Source organism: Lissotriton helveticus, chromosome 1_1 (genome assembly GCF_964261635.1).
Source record: "Lissotriton helveticus chromosome 1_1, aLisHel1.1, whole genome shotgun sequence".
Taxonomy (NCBI): domain Eukaryota; kingdom Metazoa; phylum Chordata; class Amphibia; order Caudata; family Salamandridae; genus Lissotriton; species Lissotriton helveticus.
Window position 1 is genome coordinate 102,446,403 of NC_136057.1, and position 13,782 is coordinate 102,460,184.

The 13,782-nt window shown below is 53.8% G+C and overlaps 1 protein-coding gene across 1 annotated transcript in view; it reads left to right on the plus strand.

The window, feature by feature from the left end:
- Nucleotides 1-1,486: 1,486 nt before the first annotated feature.
- The window catches only part of LOC144767937 (uncharacterized), a 51,921-nt gene continuing 39,625 nt past the window's right edge, over nucleotides 1,487-13,782 (plus strand). Inside the window, exon 1 of the mRNA XM_078651283.1 lies at nucleotides 1,487-1,547. The gene's annotated coding sequence lies outside the window, so the exon portion shown is untranslated. The remainder of the gene's footprint in view (nucleotides 1,548-13,782) is intronic.

The following is a 13,782-nucleotide window of genomic DNA, read 5'->3' on the forward strand; positions in this document are numbered from 1 at the left end:
CTTATGTCCTCCTGTGCAGCACATAGGACAGCAGCACGGGGTTCAGTGCTGCACTCACTGCACAGCCAGGGTGCTGTGCACGCACATGTAGACGTCACATCAGGTGCTGTGCATTATGCAGTGTGCTCTGGGCTTGGAGGCCACACACTCCCCTCTGCCCCCAGACTCTGAGGTCCAACCCCCCCCTCCCTCCACACTCATCACCCCATCTTGAGTCAGCCTTCTGCTGCCGTATAACCTTGTATGATTGTAATGCACCGTTTACATTCACTGTTGCATTCTGGGACTTGTAGTTTCATACACATTTCGTCTGTGTTCGAAAACAGCAGCGACAGAGCCAGGGGTCGTTCTAAGGGACCCCCCACAGACAGTGATAGTCAGGCCACAGAGGGGGTTCGTGCCCCCCCCCCCCCCACCACCGCAGGCCCCTCTAGATGGCCCCTCCCACCACATAGCGCTGCGAAGCCCTGCATATGAAGAGAGGCGCCCATGGGGGACAGAACTATAACACCCCCTGTCTCAAGCATGGGGGGGGCACCAATGGGGGCTTTCAGTATAGGTGAACAGACCCTAGAGCAGGAATTTGTGGGAGGGGCGGTGGGAGTCTGCGGGGTGGGAGGGGGCAGGACCAGGGAAGAGCACAGGGGTGGAGGGGGGAGGCGGAGCTGTGCTGCCTCCGAGGGGTGTAGCCAGGACAGGGGGGAGCTTGGGGGGAGGGGGGAGCTGTGCTGCAGTCCGAGGGGTGCAGCAGGACAGGGAAACCAGGGGGGTGGAGGGGAGAGCTGTGCTGCATCCGAGGGGTGCAGCCAGGACAGGGGGGAGCAGCATTGGGGGGAGGGGAGAGCTGTGCTGCAGTCCGAGGGGTGCAGCAGGACAGGGGAGCCAGGGGGGTGGAGGGGAGAGCTGTGCTGCATCCGAGGGGTGCAGCCAGGACAGGGGGGAGCAGCATTGGGGGGAGGGGAGAGCTGTGCTGCAGTCCGAGGGGTGCAGCAGGACAGGGGAGCCAGGGGGGTGGAGGGGAGAGCTGTGCTGCATCCGAGGGGTGCAGCCAGGACAGGGAGGGGGCATGGGGGGGAGGGGAGAGCTGTGCTGCAGTCCGAGGGGTGCAGCCAGGACAGGGGGGGGGGCATATGGTCGAGGGAAGAGCTGTGCTGCAGTCCGAGGGGTGCAGTCAGGGCAAGGGGGAAAGCAGAGGGGGGGGGGGGGTGTTCAGGGCAGGAAGGCTCTTCACACGGCCCTTCAGGAGGCCGCACCAGTCCACAGACCACAAGGAGGGAGTGGGCGGAGAGGACAAGAGGAAGCAGGGGGCGGGGGCTGGGGGAGAGGAAGTTACTGAGCTCATGACTACAGGATGCTGCCAGCCCCTCCCTGTCTTGAGACGAGCGGGGTACGGGGGGCACATTTATTGTGTAACCAGGGAGAGGAAAGGCTCTGCCCCTTAACCATCCGTGCTGCAACCTGTCACATCGCTTCGGGTGGGGGCGACCGCTTAAACCCTGGATGTCAGACTCCGACAGGCCAGCTAATTTCAACCCAAAGTGCTGCAGGTGAGCGCGCCGTGTGATCTGCGGCAGGTGAGCGCGCCGTGTGATCTGCTGCAGGTGAGGGCGCCGTGTGATCTGCGGCAGGTGAGTTGTGGTGCTGCGTGAGGTGAGCGGCCGTGTGATCTGCTGCAGGTGAGTTGTGGAGCTGTGTGAGGTGAGCGCGCCGTGTGATCTGCTGCAGGTGAGTTGTGGAGCTGTGTGAGGTGAGCGCGCCGTGTGAGCTGTCTTTGTGGGAGGGATGGGGTTGGGAAGGTACTGAGTGAGGGGGGTTTGTTCCCTTTTTCTTTGTGATGTAATTAGTGTAATAAAAAGGGGGCGCTCCAAGAGGGTCTCAGGCATGTGCCGGTGAAACTGGGCTATAAATGGGACGGCTGTACCGGTGCCGGTCCTATCCCTCTGCCTCCCTCTCTCTCTCTCCTCTCTGCCTCCTTCTCCTCCCTCTCCCCTCTGTCTCTACCTCTGCCTCCCTCTTTCCCCCTCGCTCCTTCTCTCACCACTGCCTCCCTCCCCTCTGCCTTCCTCTCTCCCCTCTTCCTCCGTCTCTCCCTCTCTCCTCTCCTTCCCTCTCTCCCCTTCTGCCTCCATCTCTCCCCTCTTCTTCCTTCTCTCCCACACCCCTCCTCTTTCCCTCTGTTCCCTCCCCCTCCCCTTTGTTTGTTCCATCTTTATCTTTCATCTCTACATACATTTCGGTCCCTGATTTTATCAGGTACAATAACTATTGCACCTAAAAGAAGCCACTGGTGATCAGGCCATCAACCTTTGACCACAGCAGGGCTGTCTCAGCCTCTCATCCTTGTGAAGTGGATATTAGAAGCTGTCATAACAAGGTATGGGGTGTGATGTCATCTTACAGCGGATTTGATGTGTTATTTTCGTGCTCAAGTGTTAGATTGTCTGCGGTTGTGGGTTCACATGACAGGGGTATTGTGGGCGGGGCTCCATGCATGTGCTCTCATCCAGTCAAGTCAAGTCAAAGAATTTATATAGCGCACTACATACCCAGAGGGTCTCAAGGCGCTTAGGGAGGGGAGAGGGATTACTTGTCAAATATCCACGTTTTAAGTTGCTTTCTGAATGCTAGGTGGTTCTGGGTAAGGCGAAGGTAAGTGAGCCAATGGGGTGTCAGTGTAATGTTTCCCTCTGGATGGAATCCAGGCATCGAGGGTGAAGGGTGGGTGTGGGGGGTGGAATCCATTTGTCAGTGTTTATTTATTTTTTAATGGCTTTGATGTGTTTCTGCTGCTTTCATAACTCTTTAAAATCAGTTTTTTCTCATAGTTTAAATTGCAGCGTCTGTAAGAAATCCATCAATCAATCAGGTGTTTGTTAAGCGCGACTATTCACCCGTAAAGGTCTCAGGACGCTAGGGGTGGGGGGGGTCGCAGGTTCCATTCCATCAAGGATGGGATCTGTGGAAGAGCCAGGTTTTGAGGTTTCTTGCAAAGATGGGGAGCGATGTTATCTGTCTGAGGTGGATCAAAGGGCGTTCCAGGCTCTGGCCGCACGGAAGGAGAAGGAGCAGCCGCCCGATCTGGTCTTTCTGGTGCGGTGTAGGAGAGCTGGGCTGATCGTAGGGGCCTTTGGGGTGCGTGGACTTTGAGTTGGCTGTTCAGGTATGCTGGTCCGGTGCCGTGGAGGGCCTTGTGTGCATGGGTGAGCATCTTGAAGGTGACTCTAGCTTTGATGGGGAGCCAGTGGAGTGTGCGCAGGTGCTGGGAGATGTGGCAGTGTCTTGGCAGGTTGTGTACTGTTTTGGATGTTCTGTAGCTTGCGGGTGAGGTTTTTGTTTACTCTGGCATAGAGTGCGTTGCGGTAGTCGAGCCTGCTGGTGACCAGGGCATGAATGACGGCCTTTCTATGTCCGAGGGGATCCATTTGAAGGTTTTATGTAGGAGGGTGTGAAAGCAGGAGGACGAGACAGAGTTGATCTGGCGGTCCATTTTGAGCTCTGACTCAGGATGATTCCCAGGTCGCGTGCGTGGTCCGTGGGGGTGGGTGGGCTTCTGAGGGCAGGGGGCCACCAGGTGTCCTTCCAAGCATCGGAGTTTGGGCCAATGATGAGTACTTCCGTTTTGTTGGTCTTCAGTTGTAGGCAGCTGTTTTCCATTCATTTGGCGACGGCTTCCATGCCTTCTCAAAAGTTGTCTGGCTGTGTTGGGTTCGTTGGATAGGGAGAGGATGAGATGGGTGTCGTCTGCGCATGACACAATGTTGAGTCCGTAGGTTCTGACGATGGGGGCGAGTGGAGCCATGTAGACGAAGAAGAGCGTAGGGCTGAGGGAGGACCCCTGGGGGACTCGTTAGGTGTAGGGTCCAAGAGGAAAGGGGGAGTCTGACCTGCTGCGTTCTGCCGGAGAGGAAGGAGTGGATCCAGTCGAGTGCCTTGTCTTAGATCCCTGCGTCATGGAGTCTGCATATTAGGGTGCGGTGAGAGACTGTGTCGAATGCCGCTGAGCGGTCGAGGAGGATGAGGGCTGCTGTTTCTCCTTTGTCCAATAAGGTACAGGTGTTTTCTGTTGCAGCGAGGAGGGCGGTTTCCATACTGTGTTTTTTTCTGAAGCCGGATTGGGAGGAGTCGAGGATGTTGTGCTCTTCGATGAATGTGGCTGTTGATGGCTTTCTTGATGACTTTCACTGGGAACAGGAGCAGGGAGCTGGGTGTGTAGTTTTTGAGGTCGGTGGAGACCGCTGAGGGTTTCTTCAGGAGAGGGTTGACCTCAGCGTGTTTCCAGTCATCAGGGAACGAGGCGGTTGCAAGGGAGTGGTTGATGGTGTGGCAGAGCATGGGTGCGATGGTGTCGGTGGCTCTGAAAATGTGGTGGGAGCAGGGGCCGTGGGTGCCCAGAGTGGATTGACTTCATCGTCTTCAGTGTGTCTTCGGTGGTGAGGAGCTGTCCAGTTGTCGACTGCTGGATTCAGGGTGTTGCAGGTGGTTGGTGAGGGTTCTGTGTGTTGGTCATCTTCGTCAAAGTAGTCATAGATGCTCTTGATTCTGTGGTGGAAAAAAGGTGCTGAGTTTGTCGCAGAGGTCTTGTGAGGGAGGGATGTCGGTGGACTCGCTGGTGGGTTGGGCGAACTCCTTGATGATGTTGAAGAGTACTTTGCTGTTGTGAGCATGAGTGGAGATTCTGTCTTCAAACGCTTTTTTCCTCGTTTTTCTGATGAGTTGGTGGCGGGCGTTGGTGGCGGCTCTGAAGTTGTTGTGGCCTTCTGTGGATTTGGTGTTCCTCCAGGCCTTTTTGAGGCGGCAGCAAGTGCACCTGGATTCTCAAAGTTCAGTGGTGAACCATCTAGCCTTCTTGGCGTGGGTGTTGTTGTTTTTCTTGAGGGGGGCTATGGTGTTGGCGCTGTCAGAGATCCATCTGTGCAGGGTTCAATCTGCGGTGTAGGGCTCATCGTATTCCACGATGGTTGTGAAGAACCAGATTAATCCACTCACTGGGTCTCGGCGACGGGGGAACCGCCCTAGTCTTCCATACCATGCATACTTAATAAAAAGGAGACACAGGAGCCTTCGTCTGCAGGAGGAACCCAGATTTATTTCAATAGCCCGGGCTATGGAACAGATTCCCAAGCGAGTCAAAGGACAGTGCAAAGGAGGCTGCTACTTCACTCGGTAGCTTACATGCCTTTTATATGTTTCTTAGTACATTCATTTGGCTGTTAGTCCATTATTCACTCAGGGCAGTGTTTGTTGTTGATTAGCTGGATCCAGGTGGTGTTTATAGTTAGTGACCTGGTCAAGGAAAAGCACATAGTAAAATGTTAGCTTGGCTTTGATCGGGGTTTAATTTCCTCAGGTTTCTTTGCCCAGTTGCCTTGATCAAAGCCCCGGCTTTACGAGCCATTCTCCGATTGTTTGGATGAAAGTTCAGCAGTCAGACCATTGTCCAGATAACCTAATCAGGATGTCAAGGATGTGTTATCAGGCTGGGAGCAGGAGAGGAAAGATGAGTCATTAACTTGGGGTGAGGGCCATGTGGCTTTCTGATGAACTGCAGAGAACAGGGGGTTGGGCGGGTGACAGTTCCTGGGCAGAAATGCAGGCCTACAAAAATGGATTTTTGTCATGCAGATAGAATTTTCTTTGTACAAAGGAAAAACGACCAGGTGGGTCCTGTGAAAGTGTTTGCCACGAGATGGCAATGTTAAAAACCAATGGAGTCCTGGTAAGAATGATTGTTGATCGAAAAATACTTTTCCTCAGACCCTCATTTTGCCATAGAGTGGCAAATACTTTAGGAAATGTCAATGTTCATAAGGCCATCTGTTTCTTGCTGGATCATCACCATCATATTGGAGTTGTGAATGTTTGATGGCGGAGGCTTGATTGTCTGGACACACATTGTACAGAGTACTGGCAGGCACTGAAAACACAAACAGCAGGAGACCAGGACAGCTACTCCCAAGGCAAGGAAGATAAGGATCTTCCGCCCCCACTGAGAAAGGAGGCCCCAGATCCAGTTTGTGAGGGACCAGTTGCCTTTTTCCAGATGAATTTCAGAGGAAAGGTGATGCAGACGTTGGATGGCATCGTACACAGTAGGGGCGTTGTCGGGGATGTACACGCAGCAACTTGAGCCGATCAATTTGCATACACCACCACGATGAGCCAGTATGACGTCTAGGACCATTCTGTTCTGAAGCGTGATGAGGCGGTCCGCCTGCAGCTCTGCAGTGATGTTGGAGAGGGCACCAGCTGTTACTGTGATGGTGTCATCAAGGACCCTGGTCAGTCCTGTTTGCCATGGGACCCCAAAATGGAAGGATACCTTTAAAGAAATCCCCAGTTTCCTGACCTGCTGTATCCTCAACTGATATGACGCCCCTACGTGTGTGGCGCAGGGCGCCCTTCATTGTCAGGTGGTAGCCTCCATGGGTGGAATACGTTGGAGGAAGGAGGAAGGCCAGATAGCAGGTGCCAGACCAGTTACGGGGAAGCTAAGTGTAGGCAGCAGTGCCACAGATGAAGTAGGTATTGGGAGATGCTACCAGTTTCAGAGGAGATGCAGCGTTAAAGGTTTTTGTGATGTCACACGTACTGGTACCAACTTTCTTAGTCCCTAGACCATGAATGCAGACACAGCCTTGCACATTTATGACGTTTACAGCATCTCGTTCATCTGTTAATATCTTTTGTGTGCGGAACCTTGAGAATGTATGACGATTACTTGAATTGAATACCACCATTTCGCCGAGTTCGCCTGGTGATAACAGTATTGCGGATGAGTCAGTCGGGCAAAAAGGGGCGTTGGTATTGCCAGATCTGTTCCGCCAGAAGTCATCACGGAATGTGCCATGGACAGGATGGGCAGTACCATTGACAGTGTAGGCCTCCTGCATCAACATCCACCATGCAAGGCAAGACCCAGAGATGGAGAACGGGAAAGGAAAGAATGGGACAGGATGTAGCATGGAATGTGGCATTAGTCCGCACACCCAGCAGTTGGAGGTGTTCATGATTAGCTGGTGGTGATGCAGCATTTGGATGAAGGTGTTGTTGAAGAATTCTGCACAGTGGGGTAACTCGTTGGTTCCATCTGCCCCCAGTCTTTCACTGTTTTTTCTCCCCACAGATTCCCCTTCGTTTTTTGCCATCTTTGTCTGTCTCTGTTCACTGTTTTTTCTCCCTACAGATTCCCCTTCGTTTTTGCCAACTTTGTCTGTCTCTGTTCACTGTTTTTTCTCCCCACAGATTCCCCTTCGTTTTTGCCATCTTTGTCTGTCTCTGTTCACAGTTTTTTCTCCCCACAGATTCCCCTTTGTTTTTGCCATCTTTGTCTGTCTCTGTTCACTGTTTTTTCTCCCCACAGATTCCCCTTCGTTCTGCTTCCGTCCCTCCCGCCACCCTTTTCCCGCCGTTTTTTGACCGCAAATCGGTCTTTTCCCCGCCTACCCTCCCGCCGCCCACCCCCCACCCCCCAGCTGACCCCTCCTCCCCCAGCTACCCCATAAATGGCGGCCGCTGCGAGGCCGCGCAGCGGACACGCGCAGCGGGCGCGCCTAAGGCAAGCCCGTCTGCGCCTGGACCGCGCCCAGCACCACAACCCCTGGCCCCCGTGACCCCCACCCCCCGCCGGATCTACGACACCACCACCCTCACCGCCCTCAACCGCGGACGCACACCGGGTTGCTGCCGCGCCACCCCGAAGCGAGCCCACGGACCTTTCTCCTGCCGCAACTGCCATTTCACCTGTCTACGAACACCCAACGCACCCAACAAGAACAACTCCCCCGGAAACAAACTCGAATGCATCCTGATCAACACCCGATCCGTCCATAGGCACGCCATCGAAATATGGAACCTCATCGACTCCACAACCCCGGACATCGCCTTCCTCACGGAGACATGGATGAACCCCTCCTCTGCACCCGACACCGCCATAGCCATCCCCGACGGCTACAAAATCATCATGAGAGACCGCACTAACCACACCGGAGGAGGCATCGTCATCGTCCACAAGAGCTCCATCCGCATAACGACCAACACGACAACACGCTCCCCGACGCCGAACACCTCCACTTCTCAATCCACAGCGACCCAAAGACCACCCTTAGAGGCACCCTCATCTACAGACCACCGGGACCTCGCACAAAATTCAGCGAAGACATCGCAGACTTCATCAGCCCACACGCACTCCCCTCCACCAACTACATACTCCTATGGGACCTCAACTTCCACCTGGAGAACCACGCCGACAACAATACCACCACCCTACTGGACAACCTCGCCAACCTCGGACTGAAACAGCTGGTCAACACCCCCACCCACTACGCCGGACACACACTCGACCCAATCTTCTCCTCCAGCAAACACATCTCCTTCAGCCTCACCACCAAACTATCCTGGACGGACCACAGCTGTGTCCACTTCAGCTTAAAAAAAACGCCGTACACCACCATGCCCAACAACCACCAAGAAGACAATGGAACCGAGTCACCACCGAACAACTCACCACAGCCCTCTCCCAGAACCCACCCACCAGCACCGCAGACCCAAACGAAGCGGCCTCCAACCTCACGAACTGGATCTCATACTGCGCCAACCTCCAGCCCCCCTGAAGACCCAGGTACACAAAGACAACCACAAGAAAAACTCCTGGTTCACCCCCACCCTCAAGGACTCCAAAAAAGAATGTCGCACCCACGAAAAAACCTGGCGCCTCAATCAGACCGACGAGAACATGTCTGCTCTCAAGAACGCCACCCGCAAACACCACCAACTCCTCCGCGCAGCAAGAAAATCATCCTTCAAAGACAGGCTCGAAAACAACGCCCACAATAGCAAGGAACTATTCGGCATCGTCAGGGAACTCTCTAACCCCGATGCTGAAAACAACGCCATCCCCCCCTCTCAGGATCTCTGCGACTCCCTTGCGGCTTTCTTTCACCACAAGGTCACCGATATTTACAACAGCCTCGCCACATCCAACATGAACCCACCTCCGGAATCCGACACTGACAACACCACCATCCACACCTGGAACCCAACCACCACCGAGGAAACCACCCGCATCATGAACTCCATCCACTCAGGATCCCCATCCGACCCATGCCCGCACCACATTTTCAACAAAGCCAACAACATCATCGCACCCCACCTACGAGACGTCATCAACGCATCACTCACCACCGCCACCTTCCCCGAAAACTGGAAACACGCCGAACTCAACGCCCTCCTAAAGAAACCTACAGCAGACCCCACCGATTTCAAAAACTTCCGGCCCATCTCGCTCCTCCCATTCCCCTCCAAAGTGATTGAGAAGATCATCAACACTCAACTCACCACCGCCCTAGAATCCAACGACTCACTCGACCCCTCACAGTTTGGTTTCAGAGCTAACCACAGCACCGAGACCGCCCTCATCGCAGCCACAGACGACATCAGATCCCTGACAGACAAGGGAGAGACCGTGGCACTCATACTCCTGGACCTCTCTGCAGCCTTCGACACGGTATGCCACCATACTCTAATACAGCGCCTCAACAACGCCGGCATCCGAGGCAAGGCCCTGGAATGGATCACCTCCTTCCTCTCCGGAAGAGCACAGAGAGTCCGACTCCCCCCCTTTCAGATCTACAGCTACTGAAGTCATCTGCGGCGTCCCACAAGGATCCTCCCTCAGCCCCACCCTCTTCAACATTTACATGACCCCCGTGACGAACATCGCACGCAAACACGGACTCAACATCATATCCTACGCCGACGACACTCAGCTCATCCTCCCCCTCACCAACAACCCCACCTCAGCAAGAACCAGACTACATGAAGGCATGAAGGAAGTAGCGGACTGGATGACAGACAGCCGGCTTAAACTCAACACCGATAAGACGGAGGTCCTAATCCTCGGCCCTACTCCCACCGCCTGGGACGAATCCTGGTGGCCCCCCGCCCTGGGCAGCACTCCCCAACCCACCGACCACGCCCGCAACCTCGGCTTCATCCTGGACTCGTCCCTCTCCATGAACAGGCAGGTTAACGCAGTGACATCGGCATGCTTCAACACCCTCCGCATGCTCCGCAAAATCTTCTGCTGGATCCCCACCGACACCAGGAAGACCGTCACCCATGCCCTCGTCACCAGCCGCATGGACTATGGGAACACTCTGTACGCCGGCATCACTACCAAGCTACATAAGAAACTTCAACGAATCCAGAACGCAGCCGCACAACTCATCCTGAACATCCCCCGCCACCACCACATCTCCGGACACCTGAAGAAACTTCACTGGCTCGCAGTCAGCAAGAGGATCACCTTCAGGCTCCTCACCCACACACACAAAGCCCTTCACAACCTCGGACCAAAACTCATCAACCACCGCCTCTCCTCTACTGTCCTCCTCGCACCCTGCGCTCGACAGGACAAGCCCTGGCAGCCATGCCCCGCATCCGCAGGGCCACCGCCGGGGGCAGGTCCTTCTCCTACCTGGCAGCGAAGACCTGGAACTCTCTTCCCAGCCACCTGCGCACCACACAGGACCACCTCTCCTTCAGAAGGCAGCTCAAGACCTGGCTTTTTGAGCACTGACCCCCCCCCCCCCCAGCGCCTTGAGACCCCCATGGGTGAATAGCACGCTTTACAAATGCAAATGATTGATTGATTGAGTGGGTTGGCAGTGAAAAATAGAGGTGTTCTGCAGGGGTCGGTGTAGGGGTCGGCAAGGTAGCAGGGTGATAGATCAGGAACAGCCAACCAAGTATAGACAGAAGGAGGGAGACAAACAGTGTCATTATGGAGATCATGAATAGTTTGCTGTGTCGGAGACTGACATTCTGTTTCCATGTTCGGGTGCTTGGAACGGCTGCCATTGTGCTAAGCCAGGGACCTCTGGCGGCTGTCTGTGATTGGTGTTTGCTTCACTGGGCGCGGGTGCCAAGGAGCCCTTGTGGCATACCTTAGTCTGTCACACCAGCACTACTCTCATCCGGGAAGCCCTACAGCCTGTCGGTACTTGGCAAAGACAAGGGCAAGCCTGTCTTCTGGGGCGCAAGTTGTATCGTTGGGAAGTGGAGACAGTGTGATCGGGAAACAATTGTTCTTGGTGCTGAGCAGTGTTAAGGGAGGGTTCCACCCTTCCTCTTAGTATGTCGTCACTCTCCGCTTCAGTGGATGTACAATGCAGTCTGGCATCGCTGAATGGGACAAATGTTGGAACTGTCTCTGTCTCTGTGTCTCCCAGTCCTTCCTTTACCCACTGATCATAGGGGAGAGGCAGAGGGACACGCCGGCAGTGGGTAGAGTGTACCCAGTTCTTTCGACCATCCACTTTCACAGCGGTACGGGTGGCTAGTAGTACTTGGCGGGGTTGGGCAGGACTCCTGAACATAATTTCATGGGGGGATAGGCCGATTCTGGTGTGGGCCGTGGTTCTTGTGGACAGTAGGGCTAAAGGCAGAGCATCAACCCAAGTGACACCTGTCTCGGCTACTATTTTGGCAATTTTTGTTTTTAGGATACCATTGTATACCTCCACAAGACCTGCGGACTAGGGGTGGTTAGCGGCGTGAAATTTCTGTTTTATGCCTACCTCTGTCCTTAATATGCAATCATGTGGGTCTAAGCGGGCATCCTGAGTGTCCAGTGGAAGTAATGTGGCGGGGTTTAGTGCAGTGCATCGTTTGATGTTAATATGGCTGGCAAAGAGTGTCAGTTCATACCCTGTAAGTCGTGCGCTGGTGAGGTACTGTGTCTTGGTGTTGTTAAGGAGGGTGTCTACAGAATGGGGGACTATTAGAGTCAGGGGGGAGTTCATGACGATTCCCGCACTCTGTCGGACCATGAGGGCGGCCGCAGCGGTCGCTGGTAGGCATCCTGGGAGAGCCCTTGCAACAGGGTCTAAGGTGGCTGAAAAATAGGCACATGTTCGTTGGTGACCTCCAAACATCTGGGTCAAGACCGCGCATGCACAGCCGTCCATCTCGTGTACAAAAAGAAAAAATTGTTTGCTATAGTCAAGAGTACCGAGGACTGGAGTAGTACACAGGGCCCTCTTCAAATCTTGGAAGACCTGCGCATGCTCTGTAGTCCATGGAAAGGAACTGTCTGATATGCCCTTATTGATAAGGGCAAGAAGAGGTTTGACCATGGCCAAAAAATCCACTGTCTACAGTATGAGGTTAGGCCTATGAAAAGCTCGCACCTGCTTCTGTGTTCATGGGGCCGTCATAGCATTGATAATGGCTACACGATCAGCGGTGAACTGCCTTCCCTCCTTCGAGAGGAGATGACCTAAAAAGGTTACCTTCTCTTGACAAATTGCAACTTTTTCAAAGAAACTTTGTGATTATGGAGGGCAAGGTGGCGTAACAGACAGAGAGTAGCTTCTTTACATGCTGGGGCAGAATTTGCAGCAATGAGGAGGTCATCTACATATTGTAGGAGTGTGGAATTGTCAGGGAGTTCCAAGGAATCTAGTTGACCTTTTAGGGCTTGACTATAATTACTGGGGCTCTCGTGATACCTTGAGGGGCACGGCAGAATCTAAAGCTCCGCCCACCAAGGGAGAAACCAAAAAAATGTCTGCTGTCAGGATGTATAGGAAAGCATTCTTCAGGTCTATGACAGAGAAGTGCGTTGCGTCAGAAGGGACCATCGTTAAGAGGGTTGTAATGTCGGGGACAACAGGGTATTGGGAGATTGTTATTTTGTTAAGAGCTCTCGGGTCAATCCCAAATCGGGATACTTTAGGGGAGAGCGCATCTCCATTGGTCTTTTTAAGAACAGGAATTATGGGCTGTTACAGATATTGCCACTTGTCTCCTCCACTACGCCCTTGTCCATTAATTCAGATATTATTGTCAAAAGGGCCATTTCTCCTTCTGCGGGTAGTCGATACTATCGGAGGCGGGTGAGAATTGCACCTGGCTGGATGTGTACCACATGAGTTGGTATGTTGAGACACCCTACATCAGTGTCTGATGATGCCCAGAGGGAGGAAGGTAGAGACTGCAACTCTGGTGGGAGGGGACCTGACAGATACATGTAGGAAGCTGCGGTGGGAGAAATGGTCAGGGATACTCCTTGGGGACTACATGATATGGTCGCATACAGAGCTTTCAGTAAATCCAAACCTAGCAAGTTCTCACTGCAACCTGTAGTAAAGACCAAGGGAGCATCAACATGTGCAGGACCAATATCGAGAGGGAGGGGTTCAGAGACAGGGCTGGTCACAGGTGTTCCTGCAAAACCCACGGAGACATTCATATTGCCAGAAAGGGGTACCTCCAGGACTGACAGACGTGCAATAGAAGACCTGGTGGCCCCAGTATCCAAAAGAAAATTCTTATCTTTCCACACAACTGACATTTGAACATATGGGCCCCTTTGGTCCACTGGAATTTGCACTCTGGTAATACCCCTTTCCTGGCTGTCCTATACTTGGTAGGATCCTGTCTCATCAACTTCGTCATAATCATCATTATAATAAGTACGTGTTGCATCATATCCATCAAACCTATTAGCTATTCATCCCTGGGCCTACGTTCTTTATCCTGTGGATGGGGCGGGCCATGGTCCCAAGTCGGCCTCGCTTCCCTTGGAGTGTGAGGCCGAGTCTTCCCTGTTCGAATGTTTTCAGCTAATACAGGACACTCATCTATCCAATGGCCGTACCCCTTACAATAAGCGCACTGATCTGTTTGGAGGGCTCCTGTGCGTGGAGGGCTGGAGGGGTTAGACTGGCGAACCCTTGGAGAGGGATGGGGCTGTGGTCCGAAATTCCCGCGGGCATCGGG